At 35.6% G+C, this 13,880-nt stretch overlaps 1 protein-coding gene across 2 annotated transcripts in view; it reads left to right on the forward strand.

Annotated features, from left to right (window-relative positions):
• The window catches only part of LOC140755592 (solute carrier organic anion transporter family member 74D), a 77,399-nt gene that overhangs the window by 7,001 nt on the left and 56,518 nt on the right, over positions 1-13,880 (forward strand). The window contains exon 1 of one of the 2 annotated variants that reach the window (XM_073090895.1): positions 5,005-5,179. The exons of the other annotated variant lie outside the window; for it this stretch is intronic. The gene's annotated coding sequence lies outside the window, so the exon portion shown is untranslated. Of the gene's footprint in view, positions 1-5,004; positions 5,180-13,880 lie in introns of those variants that run through there. 2 annotated transcript variants of the gene reach the window in all.

Consider the following 13,880-nt stretch of genomic DNA (forward strand, 5'->3'; position numbering starts at 1 on the left):
TCTGTCAAAAAACAGAGCTGCCTATCATCAGCAAACCTTACTACATACGTACTTGTATATTTATCGATAAGCTTTGACAACCGTTAGGTTTTCGGCATTTACTGTTCTCCGAAATTCCCGTACCCCTGACACCTGTTGGAAATGCCCAATCTCCGCGAAAAGCAAGCCTTGACCGGTAAGCAACGAACCAAAAAACAGCGAAATGGTCATATATAAAACGGTTTCAGTAAGCTGCTTTATATTCCACATTAATATTAACGCTGTCCACCCAGTCGTCACCGATGTTTGGGACCATTTGAATAACAACTAGGGCTGTCACCCGTACTGTAGTATTGTACTATATTTTAGTCAATTGACTATATTGCAGGGAAATTATAGTACTAAGTGCGAATTATATATTTTCGGAAAGTAATGTAGTCTTAGCTTAGGTTCATGTGTAAGTATATAATTTAGAAATAAACAGCATTAATTATACTATCTTATTATAGATTATGTCTCATTTGTTGACATTGATATACCTAATAGCTCCGGTGTTCTTACTATCTTTTTGCAATGCTTTCGAAATAAAAAAAAAACTTTTAAGAAATGCCACTTTTTTCACAAAATAGTGGCAACCCTAATAACAACAGCGCTTGATGTTGACTTTCATCATTTTGTCTTTGAAATTCATCTCGGGGCCCTATTTTGTTTTATCTCATACATATTCAGCTGTTTTGAATACCTTGTTTTTGTTTTCAAAACCCGTTTCGTAAGTCCATATTTAAGTGTGTATCTTTCGGGAACATTTAGGTGTATAAATAAATAATATCGCTACGTCTGTCTATTTTCAGAATAAACTTTATTCTAACTTACATGCATTCAATATGTTTTACCGCATATGCGGCGTATGTGGAACAATCTTCTTCGGGACGTATTCCCATAACGCTCCGATATAAGTTCTTCAATAAAGGTGTAAAGAGATTTTTTCCTTAAAGCTAGCGATGCATTAGTCACTCCTCTAGGACTGTAAAAGTTGTTGCAAATATCTATTTGTCAGAGTGTTTTCTATCAGTTAGTCACCCTTCAGCTAAACCCACACCGACTAAATTTTTTTTATCATATAGAAGTAGCAAACGAGTCTGTAATGGCTTTTCCTATGGCTACTGCCACCCATGGACATGTGTTATCAACACCAGATAACTGTAGACCCCTACTGAAGTTGGCTACAGATACGTTGGTAGTTTGCTAGTTCTAACGTTCGGACGAAGTTTTAAAGTTTCGGATAAGCATGTCTCCCTTACACCTTACTAGTATAATATTTTATATTTTTATATTTTTAACTGGTTAACAATTTCTAAATTTTATGATTCCTTATTATGATGATACTTTATAATTCCTTATAATTTAATTTATCTGCCAATATAATTTAATTTATAATGTAATTAATCTAATTTATTTGATAATTCCTTTATATTTTTAATTATTTCAATCATTTTTTATTTTTTTTAATTATCAATTCTTTTATGTATAAGTATATTAATTAACTAATAACTGTTTGAACTGTATGCTCACATATTCTTGGACATTTTATTTATATAAAATTGTATAAATTGTAAAATGTAATTTAATTAAATCCATATTTTGTTTTTTGTTATTTTTGTGTTTTTCTTGGTTGCCTTTAACATTATAATGTAATTAAATCGATATTTGTAATTAATGTTAATAATAATTCTTATCATAATTTTTGTATTCAAAATGTATTGTTATTCGTTATAGTGTTGGGAATTGTAGTTTGTGCCCATAATTGAAGTGACACTCACCAAAATTGTATTGTATAGCGACGCCTAATAAAATGTATTAGTGTTTACTTCGTCGGCACAACAGTTAAATAAATAAATAAATAAATAATAGATACAATAGTATAAGTAGTAACTTAGATTTCTAGTTCCTCACTTCTGCACAAGTCATTTCATTGTCAGTGATAACATTATAGTCCTCGCCAAACTTCTAGTCCGCTCTGAAGTTGTTGTGAGCTGGCAGAGAAATACAATTTTCTATGACGACGCGATTCATTTCTATATTCAGAGCGGACTAGCAGTTTTACGCGGACTATACCATTGTACAGTTTTCATGATAAGAACAAAAATATTCATAATGATTTCATGTGGATCTTTGCAACGCATATATGTATATCAATTTTCTATTACAAAGTTTCTCGTGATGAATGTCGCAGATAAATGTGAAATTCAATGATATGGTAAATATAACTTTGAGTTACAACAAGGTGCCCGCTGACGTCATTGGTTTTTGTGGTCGTTTTTGTTGCTATTTTCAAGACAAAATAACTTATGTAAGGTTTATCTATCTGTCCTTATGAATAGAAGCATTTTCAGTTATATGTTAGGTTTAGGTATAATATTAGATATGCTTACTCAGGAGTTAATTCAAAAATGTTTCCTATTTTAACTCGACTGCAGAGGATAATTTCGTTTTGGAGAGGTTTTGAGAGTGTATCTTTTTTTTGACGAGGGGGAAACCTTCAAAAGGTACCCGATGTCATGGGAGTGACGACGGGTTATGTGGGACTTTTACCGCACTAAAACTCCCCCGGTGGCCGTCCTCGGCGTTTGGTGAAGAACTCCGGGATCTCCAACAGAACACAACCGGAGTCCTCCTAACGCGATGCCCGTCTATCGGGCTCTGCTCTGGGGGGAGTAATTTACGCTCCTCTCATATTCCCTGGTACATACAGCGATATGCGACTACACAAAACCGCTGTCCTTTTCGGGGTCGCTTGCTGGACAGTTTGAGCATCCATTGTATCTATGTCTAATTCTTTGGCACGCCCTGCAGCACATATACTCGTAACTTAATGGACTTAATATGTTGAACATATATATGGTATTGTTGGATTCGTTTAAATTGTGGGAGTGACGTAGGCTCTATGTTTAAGCAGTGGAGAATTCAGCAGCCGTCTTCCTAGCTTATCGGCACCTTGAAAAGTAGAAAATCTACGTATTGGTGTAATAACTAATTAACAAACATAGACAGTGATAATACAAAATGGCTTAGATCCTTCGAACTCCATTCATAATAAATTCTTATAAATAAATGAGACGCGCAAGTAGTTCTCTGTTTAATTCTCCTTTTACAATGTATTTCTGTGTCTTTCTGGTATTTGAATATGGCTTGTGATAAGAATTTGTCACCCACTATCGATCTTATCTCACGGTGACATTATACGCTGTGATGAACATATTTTTGCCATTCAGAAAACATGGTGTCATCTTGTTCTAAAGGCGGCGTAAATATCTCGTCTTGTTTTATAAATAAGCGTACAGTTTTATCGCTTTTGTTTTGCGTCTATTTTTTTGTAATATCTTCTACTTACAGGCACGAGGTAGAATTATTATCTAATAGAAATTATATAAAGTGAGATAAATTGTTGATATACTTTATTATGTAACGGGTGTTCATGTTACGTTATTTTGTAGTTGAACCTAACGATGAGGCAGACGGGCTACCTGATGGAATAAGGACAGTCACCGTCGCCTATGTTCATTTGCAACACCATAGTAGTCGCCAGTGCATGCACCGGCTTTGGAGGAGAGTTATTTGCATTTATTTTGAAGAGCCCATGTTTGAATAATTTATTATTGCTCTTATTTAGGTTGTAGATTGTGGTCATGCCGAAATATTAATAATTGTGAAAATTATTGATTTATGAATTTGAAAACGTTTTGGTATAGGTAATATCTCTTCGCCAGAGTATGTGGCGTGGTTTTATGCGAAGTGTATAGGATGACTATGAGAACTATACAGGGGATGTTATGATAGACATACTGTATTTCGAAATTTTTGGAGACATGTCTAAATGTAGAGTCTAGTAAGAGTAATTTTCTGTCATCTTTTAGGTCTACATAAGGATTTTTGTGTGAAAGATCTGAGATCTTCTGAAATTCATATCCTTCTCTAGTTATTTCCTTGAGTATTTTTCAGTCTGCCGCTTAGGTAGGGATGTGTAAATAATGTAAGGTTTTGAATTTCGAAAAGTTGTGTTTGCCGCCTTACATAATATTAAGTCGTTTTGAGGTGGCCCCGTTGTCAAGCGCTTAATATGTTAAAACTGTGGGGTCTAATAAAAACTCTAGGTAAAAATTATTCAAATCAGGTACTCAACTAAACGGAGGACAATATCCGGGTTCGGTAGATGTGTTTGAAATAGTAATATTACTGAAGTTTACGTTTAAGCTCCATTAAGCTAGGTATATATTTTGTAATTTTTTTTGCAATATGTAGAGATACACAATATATATGTACCTATATTTACAATACTAGGTTACCCTACCGTTATTTATATGAAGGTTCTGGAATGAGGTCATATTATTTTAGGTATTAAAATAAACTGTAGTTTTGACTATTTTTTATATTAAAAAAATAGTGCTTTTTTAAAGCAATGAAATGTTCTATATAATTTTTATCTACTCCTGAGCTTTTGTATGTATTTTTCCTCTGCATTAATTTGTGAAATATTTGAAAATGATCCAATAATAAACATACACAGTTAATGATTTATTTTCTTTATTAATTTAATATATTTCTAACACATATTATAGATAAAATTTATCTTCTTGCTCTCCTTCTTGATGTATAATTTAACTATGTCAAATCTAATAGTCCCTCGTGTGCGCAATGTGTTTAAAATGGGGGACAAAGTTTTTTCTTCTCATATTAATGTATAGATATGGCGCCTTGCGTTTTTCTGTGTCTCAAGTAATCATTTCCTATTTAGGCTAATGAAGGCAGAAGAGAAGTGAGCATCCACAACGATGTGGCACGCTTCCGCCGAAACCGGTAAATAGGCTTATTGCTCTAGAAACACGGTGAAGGATCATCGCAGCGGAGTCAGATACGCCAAGTGGGCAGTTTACCTACGTAGCGTGTGACGTAAGTGAACGGAGTGATTCGGCCAGGCTTTTTGGCGGGGCCCCCACCAGCGCGATTTGTTTACAAGAGGCGACGCCGCACGCCGGCACTCCGCTCCCGGCTTGCACGCGAGACGACGCACCCGCCTGCGTTCAGTTTACCGATTATTTTGTGATCCTTCTTGTGTTGACGTTTCACTACGTTAACTATATTCGTTCCAAAATCCTTCTCGCAACGAAAGTGCGCGAGGATCGCCGTCACGCCGAATTCAAACGTAAGTCAGATCTCCTCTATCTAAACCAGTTCGAACACTATCTAAGATATTACGTCAGGTGATATGAAATGTATGCAAATATTCACTTTCAAAACTTCCTCAGTCGAACGTTACAGTAAACGTTTCTAGATGTCATTAGAAAATAAAATTTACGATGTCGTATCTCTGCGGATTATCGTATTACACTCGCCGACATACTATTACGATGGCATAACTTTTCTTCTCAATGTGCATGCAAGTGGTTAACTAATCTGTGCCAGTGAGTGATAAAACCTAAGTACCATTAATTGTAGTTCGCGCGTAAATATATTAGATATTTTAAAACATTCCGTCATATGTTTTTGTAGCAAATTTGGCTGTACTTGAATATATGATTTTAGATTTATTAGGTCCGTGGGAGGAAAAATACACGGATCGTAAATTCTCGCATGTCATTGAGAAGTGATAGAGTCGTAAAAAGTTTACGCGAAAAATGAACTAACTCTTTAATGTAATTGAAACATGTCAATTTTAAGCGTAATGTTTGACATTTGTGGCACCGACTTGTTTCGGTGGCGCTCCTCCTAACGGCTTTAGCAGACATGCTACTTTTAGCATCGGCGATTCGCGTTTTGGCAATTGCAATAAAGCTGCGTCACGTTGTGCAACTTGCAGCGTACGGTCGTGATATCGAAAAGCGACTGCATTGATTCATCGCGTTTTCGGGTTCATTTGCTGCATCAGTCAAAAGTAGCTGCGGCCGCTGCTCAATCGTGTTCGAGGCGTAGCATTTGATCGCTGCTTAGTTCCAAAAAGCAGCGAAATCGTCGATCGCAGATGCGAAAAGTAGCACGTCTGCTGGGGCCCTAATTAGAGGCACGGTGTACGCGAAGGTCGTAATTTTATGTCACTTGCGTTGTTGCGTTCCATTTCGAAACGGAACCGGTCGGAATCTTTTTTAAGCTGCCATCGTAAAATTAACATATCAGTGGTAGGATCGTTGCACGTGTGTACCACCCAGGTACGTTTTGGAGACGTGTTGCACAAAAAATACAAAGCTGGCAACTAATGCGACGAGATTAGAAAACTGTCCACTAAATTAATTTGAAATGGTCGTTGCTTAAAACGATTCTCTTGTCTGCGGATACAGGTGTATTAAATAACACAAAGTATATGTAGACGTGGTTTATTTATTATCTGTTTTATATCCTATTTTTTATGTACTTATCTGTCTTTTAGTCTCGGCGAATTCGAAAGAGCAATCGTGGTCCAATTTGTAGAATTGGATAAGTATAAAAAAATAAAAACAAAAAAAATATAATCATTGTAGTACTACTATTGTATTACTAGTACGTGTACTACACACGTGTTAAACGTGTGTAGGCGTTTTTTTAGGTCTGAAACTGAATCCTCTAAACATGTTAACGTTATTATCAAAACATGGTGCGAAAAGTTGTAGAGTCAAGAGCGAGGAGTATATATGTACACTTGTTTGTTTGGTTCCGCGTTTGTCAATGATTTATTGCGGTTTGTGTGTATATTATGTATATTAAGTAGTATTTACAAGCGTAATATGATCTTTATAACGGTTTAGTTACATGTCTATTATATAGCTAGTTCATAGGTTCAGATGTTACTTTGCAGAATTCCATGCAAGTTAGGAAATATTTTTTTTATAATATTATAGAAGTTTTGGTGCCATTGTGGTGGTGCCACAACTACAAAACTATTTCTGTCTATAATTAGTAATGTAGTTATCTATCATCTGACTACTGTTGGCCACGAAACTATTGACAACTGGATGAGGTTTGGAGGATTCCAGTTTATTTGGTGCCATTTGGAGCAACATGTTATGCACTCCACCACGTAGATCCGATTCGGTTTAGGGGGTAGAAGGCACAATTAATGGATAACCACTGTAAATTGTTCTCACAGCTTCCGTGAAGTCTCCGAGCAGGTTAAATGATTGGCATGTATGAAATTCAGTCGTTAAACTATTTAATTGCTAAGTTTTATTAGCCCATCCGACAATGTCCGATATTGCTTATTTTTTAATTGTTTCGGCGTTAAAATGAATATTTGCGCTATTTATTAGAGCTGCAAATGCAATTTTAAACGAATTCTCAAAGAGCAGTATGTGTGTAAACTTGAATATTAATCAGTAGGTAGTATAGTTTTCTGTAGGTAGTGCTCTGTACAGCCTACGTTTTCCTTGCGACCTCTAGACGGTCGACCTCTTCCCCCCGAGCCTTAATGCACCATTGTGAACCCCTAACTTGTAAACATTACTAGTTTCAAGTGCAAATACCTCATAACGAAAAAGTTGGTGGTACAATCGTTGTTCAGTATTCCAATTTACATTTGTGAAAAACGTCTACAAATTTTATACTTTTTACTGATGTGTTCCCGAAGATAAAACATGAAGCTTTTCAGAAAGGCACAAAAGAGATCCCCTATACAGGTCATACATTGGAGACTGACTATTTTCCATTAGATGGCCTGTGTTTTTATTTCTATGTTATATTTTTTATTAAAAAAATATCAATCTTTAATAGACGGGCTTCTTATAGAAAGGAGAGTATTGTAATTTATAGGGTTAGTTGTGTATTTGTGGCAATAGTAGAGTAAGTTTATAATACCCCGTTGCGAATCTGTTGCTACTTAAATCTCTTATTCGCCTCTTATGACATGTACGGGAAAGAGGAAGTGATATAAAGCTTATGCAGGTATGCTGTTAGGTAGGTGCAAACTGCAAACAGTATTTAAACTTAAGATCAAGATATATATGAACTTTATACGTTGATCTCTTAGGACTGTTCCACCATATCGGTTAATAGAAGGATCCTTTGATAAATCAGTGATAATCATTATCACGTTTTAGTAAGATTTCCAACAACCAAGTATCTATATGATGAGTGGATACCGAGTGAGGGTATTTGAAGTCTCTTATATGGGTGTGTTAGCTTATACCTATAAATATATGTTACTACGTACTTAAAGTGTTATTACTTTAATATTTCTGCCTACAAGAATTGGCGCCGTAATAAGCGCAATAGTCTTATTAGTTAAATTTTGCGATTACAATATTTGTACGCGAGGGTGTTAAATAATAGCGGTTTACACGCGTAATGTTTGCGTCAATTTATCTAAAGTGGCGACCTCCTTATATTCGTATGACTACGATACCACATCGGAGAGTTCACCTGAATTTAATTCGTATTAATTGTTTATTTGCGCAGTGATGTTACGGTTTTTAATTTACGCATATATTTCCAACAACATTTGGAAGGTACAGTTTTTTTTATATTCGCCCGTGTGTGCCAGGTGAACAGTTATGATTTTTGAGTATTTTTACACATGCGCCTAATTTTTTTAACTCGAGGATTAGGCTAAATGCTAACGCTAAAGGTCGAGGATTAACGCTTTGATGAATCAATGTAATATACATATGAAGACAGTATCGTTAGATTTGTTTTATTAGTATCTACGGGTCACATGTATCCAACATCAGAATTTCATAAGACCAAAATGAGCATTTTTATATCCTTTCTTGGTGTGTAATGTGGCTAATTTATTACTGGTCATCATCATGTGTGTTTTTTAACGTGGGTTTTTGTTCCTTTTTGTTTTAATTGTTACATAAAAGGTTGTTCCTTGAAATATATTCCTTGAAAAGTTAATGGACATCTCTGCGTGTGGTTCCCGTTAAAATCAGTTCAGCCGTTTCCAAAATTAGCCGTGCAGACAGATTGACAGATATATAAACGAGTTTTGTGTTTTGATCTCATATTAATAGGATCACAAAAAAATAAAGTTATTTTGGTAGTCATTAATGAAGCATTTTAGGTATTGCGTATTTTTGTTTGGTTGGTCTAAGACCTAAAAGACTTTTTGAAACCTAGGTGGCTAAGACCTCTTAAGCTTTAGATGTTGATAATTAATAAGGATGTATTGTTCTTATAATTGTAGTTATAATTACATATTATTAAATATTAATTAACTAACATCGTGTCAATCGAAAGTTTATGAGCCCTTCTAAAACCATATGGTGCATATAGTTTTAGTTAGTTTAGTTGTTTTAAAATTCAATGTCAACCTTCTGCCCTTGAATACTACAGCATTCTAAATTAAAAAACAAAGCTAATGTGAAAAAAATATCGGTTACAATTTTTTAATGAACACGTGTTACGATTATAAGTGCGTTTGCACACTATCCGATCCGATGTCGGATGTCGGTATATATCGACACTGTGGGTGGTGGGACAGTCGCTTGTAGTTGTAGTTTTTTGTATGTGACAATAATATTTCTATGTATTTTTTATCGATTAGCGTATACTTGTATTGTGCCGATTTAAATAAATAGATGATATCTTATAGAATGTGGATTATATCTTATTGTTTAATGTTCAAACCCTTAAATATAAAATGTCATTTTTTCTCAGTCATATACCCGCACAAGGTTACTCTCTGTATTGGGTGCCGTGGGCACGAATACATACGAAATACAAACACTCGGACCTAGGAAATGACTCTCTTATCAATTAGATATCTACCCGGGCGGAGATTGAATCCGGCATCGTCAGTGTATCACACCGACATAGTGACCGTTCAGTCAAGTCGTCTTTATATTTCGTGATAGAATTTTCTGTAAGAGTAACTCCATCCGTCGCCGTTGCCCTTCAGACGGACGACCTTTCCTGGCGCGCCATTGTGAGTATGATCCCTAATGTTACGTCCTTTAGGACTAGATTCTAAGAAGCTCATGCGCTTCTTAGAAGCATTTTGTTGCAACGAGTTTTGTACGTTTGTGTGTGAATAACGATAAGCTTTACTAGAAGCTTTGAACGCGTTGATTACGATACATTTAAAGCCATTTTACGTTTTTGTTATATTGAAGTAGGAAACGGGCAAACTAAAGAACAGGGTTTCTACCGAAAACCGATCATAGTTGCTGTCGGCGATTCAGGCTGCTGGCTGAAAATAGGATAGGTTTTTATATATTTTTATCTTTTTTTACTTTATTGTATTTTTTAAAAGAAAATATATGTCACTTCTGACTACTCACATATTATATTAATTTACTATATCAATTTCGAAAAGCCTTTGCCCTAAGCATCGCTGCGAGTCACCGGAGCCCTACAGTTGCATTCCGACTCCCGAGGAACTAAAATTGTCGTTCATATATGGCTTATACTGTTTGACGTAATTTTTCGTTCAAAGCTGACGAACTTTCAATAACAAAATAAATGCTTGAAAGAAATAGGTTTATGAGCATTTCAAAGAAATATTTAGTTTTTAATATATTTAAAAAGATTGTTAAAAAATCTTTACCATTTTTGATGAACAAATATTTCATGTATTACGTTAAAAACATTATAAACATTATTATAAACAAGTTGGAAGCTTACTGATGCTACAATTTTTTTTTTTCAGATTAGTGGCGTTTTCATCTCGTCTCCCTGCGACCTCTAGACGATTGACCTTTCCTTTTCAGTAGTGACGCACGTATCCTGGACAATATAGCTCTCTTTATCTTTTTCGGCTCTGTATCGCTGATGTAATAGACATTGTAGTACGATTACAATTAATTGGCAAACTTAGATGTATCTATCTGTTAAGTCTGGCCATTCCTTGCGATATTTGTCCGCAGATTTATATTTCGTTTGTTGAATGACCCGTAAGGTTTTCTGAGTAAAATATTTTCAGGATTCTGGGACTGGATACATATGGGTGTTTGTATGTGATTATACTTTGGACTTTTTCCATCGCCTATTTTTACCTAAATTCCGCTGCTGTGTTCCGGTTTGAAGGGTGTGGTAAGGAAGATATGCTTTTCAGAGGCGTTCCAACTTAATCCTCAGGGCATAGCGACGCATATATGGCCGACCTCAGGTAGGAATATAATTATGGAATAGTTCATTACAATCGTCAAAAAATACGTCATGTGTTATTGTATAAAAGCTTTTTTTTCTCTTCTTGCAAATTACTATTAGGTCAAGTCGACACAAACAAAATGCGAATGGAAACTACGCAAAACTCAAGGCAGATGATTAAAATTTTGACATTTCAAACTGGGTTTTAAAGGTCAAAACGTTATTTATACTTATTGAAGTAAGAACCAAACTGCAAGGCTCAAAATATATTTACGTAATAAATTACATATATTGGGTGCCACCCCTTTATGTCATCTGTTGGCCACGGTACTTTCCCACAGTGACACACAGACGGTGCCGGATTCGATCCCCGACTGGGAAATGGGGAATATATCAATGATAAGTTAGATTCCTATCCAAAGTTTGAGTGTTTGTGTTTTCGTTTGTATTGCTGTCCACAGCACACAATACATTAATAGCCACGTGAAGGTATATTACTGAGAAAAATGTAAATTTCATATTTAAGGATTTGTAGAATACACGACTAGATCATTATCATCAACATCAGATGTGGATTATATCCGATGAAATATCTTTATCGATAATTCCTCATTTTTTGATAATTCGGCACAAATATGCGTTTATCTATAAAATACATAGAAATATTATTGTCACATACAAAAAAAACACAATTAGGTACAAGCGACTAGGATCCCACAGTTCCACTATTGGCCTACAGGAGAAGGCCTACAGCATACGTTGCTTACTTCTTACTGTTCCACTGCTGGGCAGGACTATTCTCAGAGCAAGATCTTGCGGAGAAACCAGTGGGAGTTATGAATTTGGAATGAGAAAATTTAAAATAGGATTTAGGAATCCAAAAAAATGTTGTTTTCAAATAGCGAACGCTATAAATATTTAGCACATTTGAAAGCTAGGGCTTTTCAAAGTCATTCAACTACATAATAGCATTAAACTGGACATGGGAAGGACAAGTGTCATATAGGTAGAAGTTTTTACCTAATGGTAAGTCTGCCAGAAATATACTCGTATGTAACTTCAAATCAGTCTGAGACGGTGTTAGTTGAAGCGAGATGAAAGTTTTTGTATGAAAATTTTGACATTGTCTGCTCTATGGCCCTTAATATTTAATCTTTTTGCCCTAGTCTCGATGACAAGCGATGGTTGAGTGTCGACATCCCATTTGACCCATATTAGACTTATCAAAGATTTTCGCCTTATCATGGCTATAATAGCTTTGAAGTGGTGCGCAGTAATGTGTAACACACATATGGTCTGATGTGACGCTCGTCACTAACTTTAGTTAGATTACAAGCGAAAGTATTTGATCAGTATTGTAATATTTTTATGTAATCCTCCTATAAATTCTAAAAAAAATCTCAACCCTTCTAAACTACTATACTATGATACAAAACGAAAAGCCATTAATTTACGTTAATCTAGAAGAGAACTGTAAGTGTTAATTTTGTAGCATATAAATAGGAGCATATAGAGGAGAATGACGTAAGGAAATTTTTAACAAGGAAATATTAAGGGCTTGTGTGTTAAAATCGAAAACTCGAGGGGTGCATGCCAGTGGAATCACGGCGCTTAAAGTAACATTTTTAAGTAGGAGTAGAATTGTTTATGTCGGTGACTGTCGAGAACAGTCGCTGGCGAGTGGCTGCAGTCGGTGACCATCGGTGCAACAATCACTGTCGATCATCGGTTGCCTTCGATTATCGCTTAATGTTAGCGATCGTGATCGGTTGTCGATCACTGACGACAGTCGGCGACGGTTGGCAGCTGTCGCTAGCGACAGTCGTAGGATATCGTTCGTGCAATAGCTTCCTTAATGCGCAGGCCCACCGCACGTGGCAGGTTCTATTTTAGATGGCGTAGATTTTTATTATGTTGATATCTCATGACAGGTTTCCTATTGAGTATATTGGTTGTGGACCTTGAATTTAAATACCTATAACACAAAAAATATTATACCTATATTAGACTATGGGTATTTATGTTTCAAAGAGCTTCTAGAATGATTGCAAACTAAGATAAAATGCGTCTATTAATAACTTCCAAACAACTGCTCTCTCTAAAAACAATTACATATTTGCACGTTCATAAGTTCACAAAAGACAATCCAATCGGTTTAGTAGTTTAGAATGTTAACCAGAACGAATGAACCCTACATATTTAAACACAGAATCAAAAAAATATCATTTATATACAAATAACAAACAAGCAATACAATTGAATTGATTTTTCTACTTCAACCCCTTATTTTTTGGGAATTCTAATTAACCAGACACGCGATTCGAACATCTATTATACTGCATAGGGTCGGTGGCGTCGCCGTCGCGTGTCTGTGACGATAAGGATCACAGCCGCGAACTCTTGCCGGTTCAGTTAATATCGCCGGAGATAACCGTGGCCGTTCGTCTTATCGGTTGTTCACCGCTCTTGTGTTTTTCTAAACCGATCCTCTCTTAGCTTGCGTGTAAGTGGCTAATAGATTAGGAGTGTAAGTCATTGCTTTAGTTAACTTGGATGTAAACTTAAGTTTTCGGCGTAAGTCTTTCAAAATAAAAAAAAGTTATGATAAAAAAAATCTAATGGTATAGCAATAATGAGTTAATGGTGAGCAACCATCGTCGCCTATGGACATTTGAAACACCAGAAGAGCGTATTTATTGGTACATAGCCGGCGTTGAAGGAGAGCTTTGTGGCACCTTTATTTAAAATTCCCATGCCATACCATTCCAGTCATGGTTCTATTTGCATTACAATAGTGGTTAAATAAAATGGAATCAAAGAAAGGATAGAAAGGACAGGGTAAGAGAAGA

Source organism: Epargyreus clarus, unplaced genomic scaffold, assembly GCF_041222505.1.
Source record: "Epargyreus clarus isolate Ecla_fem2 unplaced genomic scaffold, WU_Ecla_fem_2.2 ptg000003l, whole genome shotgun sequence".
Lineage (NCBI taxonomy): Eukaryota > Metazoa > Arthropoda > Insecta > Lepidoptera > Hesperiidae > Epargyreus > Epargyreus clarus.